This window comes from Elephantulus edwardii, unplaced genomic scaffold (genome assembly GCF_000299155.1).
Source record: "Elephantulus edwardii isolate Elephantulus edwardi_28Jun2011 unplaced genomic scaffold, EleEdw1.0 scaffold00234, whole genome shotgun sequence".
Taxonomy (NCBI): Eukaryota; Metazoa; Chordata; class Mammalia; order Macroscelidea; family Macroscelididae; genus Elephantulus; species Elephantulus edwardii.
In genome coordinates, this window is record NW_006399984.1 from 4,307,096 (window position 1) to 4,309,556 (window position 2,461).

Below are 2,461 nucleotides of genomic sequence, written 5' to 3' on the forward strand. Positions count from 1 at the left end.
ACTGATTCGGTGACTGGGGTAATCGGGATGGGTGTGTCAGAGGCAGTGCGGTTGGCGCAGGATAGAGCAGGGTTTAGGGCTGTTGTGCATAGGGTCACTACTGAGTCGCAAATGACTCGATGGCACATAATAAGAACAACATTTTTTCCTTAACAATATCTAATTTTCCTACACTCATGGTTCTCACATTCCATGTCCCAATCACTAGCTTGTGCTTACAACTGTTCCTCTTCCTTTGTATTTCCATACCTGAAAGCTCTACTTCAGTTGCCCTTTCTGTTAGTCTACGTGTGTTCTGTTGTATATGGGGTTTTCAGAGGCTTGCTATATCGGAAGTAGATGGCCAATCCTTTTTCCTAGTCTGTCTTAAATTGAATGTTCAGATTTAGAGAAGTATCTGACAGACAAATAATTTATAGAAAAGTGAAAGATATATCCCTTATTGTGGAGTTAACCATTAGTTACAGTGTTGTCCCTGTCCTTGCCCCAGTATCTTGACCTACTTTTTCCCCAGCTCCAACCTCTGCCAGGTTTATGCATTACTTCAGTTTAAATCTGATATTTTACAGTTTAAAAATCCCCCAAATCCAAAATAACAGCCACTGAGTCAATTCCAACCTGCAGAACAGAGTAAAACTGCCCCACAGGCTTTCAAAGCTACAAATCTTTATGGAATCTGACTGCTTAATAATTCTCCCATAGAAGTAGGTGTGTACTGTTGGCTTTTTAATTAGCTGAACACTTATACATGGCACCACCAAGGATCCTTTCATTGAAAAAGAACTGGCTCTAAAAAAAAAAAAAGAACAAAAAAAAACACCCAACATACAAGGTACAAGGTTGGTTAGTTCTTCTGAGGAAGGTATTTTCAAACTGTAGAATAAGCATCAAAATGGCATACCTTTGTATTACTTCCCTTAAAAATATCAAGCTAAAATCAACCATGTCTCTAAACTACATAAAATCACTAATGTTAAGCTTACTAAAATAATTTGGGAAAACCCAATACACTTGAGAGTATGAGACAAGGAATGGGGGGGGGGGAAGGCTTACACATTAACTGATATTCTTTCATACATAAGCAAATTTAGCAAAAGACTGTTGTTAGGTGCCGTTGACTCAGTGACCCTATGAACAAAGTATCTAAACCCTGCTCTACCCTGTGCCATCCTAACACAAAAGAGCCCATCACAGCAACCACTGTGTCAATCCACCTGGTCGAGGGTCTTCCTCTTCTTCTTTGACCCTCCATGTTCCCGGCATCATGTCCCTTTCTAAGAAATATCCGCTCCTAGCAACCTGCCCCAAGTATGGGAGGCGAATCCTCATTCTTGCCTCCAAAGAGCACTCTAGAAGCATCCTCTCCAAGACACATCTGTTTGCTGTCTTGGCTTTCCATGGGATGTTAAGTGCTTTTCTCCAACACCACAGCTCAAAGGTAGTCACTTCTTTTTCTGTCATCATTATTCACTGTCCAGATGCATAGCAAGTAATTGCAAAGATAGACCACAGCCTGAATTGGGCGCACCTTCGTCCTCAAACTGACATCATTACTCCTCAATAATTTGGAGAGATCCCAAACTGCAGGTTTTCCCAGTACAATGTGTCTCTTTATTTCCTTACTGCTGGTACCAAGGGTGTTAATTGTGAATCCAAGCAAGATGAAGCTATTGACAGTTTTAATCTCCTCTCCATCCATCATGATGTTGCTGAGACTGAAGATTTTTAATAGGATACTTCATGTTGTGGTTAAGTGCTGAGTCACCCTATGAACAACAGACAGAACCTTGTTCTATCCTGTGGCATTCTCACCTTTTCTGACATATTTGAGCTCACTGTAGCAGTAACTATGTCAATCTACCTGGTTGAAGATATTTCATACAGTTCAATAGTTAATTTCTAATTTTACAGTTATGAAAGACAACTCAGTTAGAAGGGTATTTCCAGCTATTCATCAAACAAGTATTTTAATCTAAATTTGCTCTAGCAAAAAACATTTTTTAAAAACTTCCTATAAGGTTCTTAACTCTTAAAATGAAAATCATCTTTTCACATCTATAGGTATATGTTATTGTTACGTGCCAGTCGATTTGTTTACCTTGTGCTGAGCCAGTCCAACTCTGACACATCTACCCAACTGCCCCAGTATCAATCATTTCATCTAAAGTCTTCCTCTCCTGTGCTATACCTCCATCCTTCCAAGCAGGATGTCCTTCTCCAAGGACCAGTTGTTACTCCTGGCCATATGCCCAAATTGTCTGAGAAGAAGCTTCAAAACCCTAGCTTCCAAGGAGAAACTTGGTTTCACCCACTCCACAATAGATCTGTTTGGTTTTATTCCCCCCCCCCCCTTGGCAGTCCTATTAACAGCCAGAGTGCTCCTTGGAAGAAAAAAGGTGACATTTCATCTCACACATTTTGGGAATGTTAGGGTTATCAGCACCATTCCATTACCTTCAAG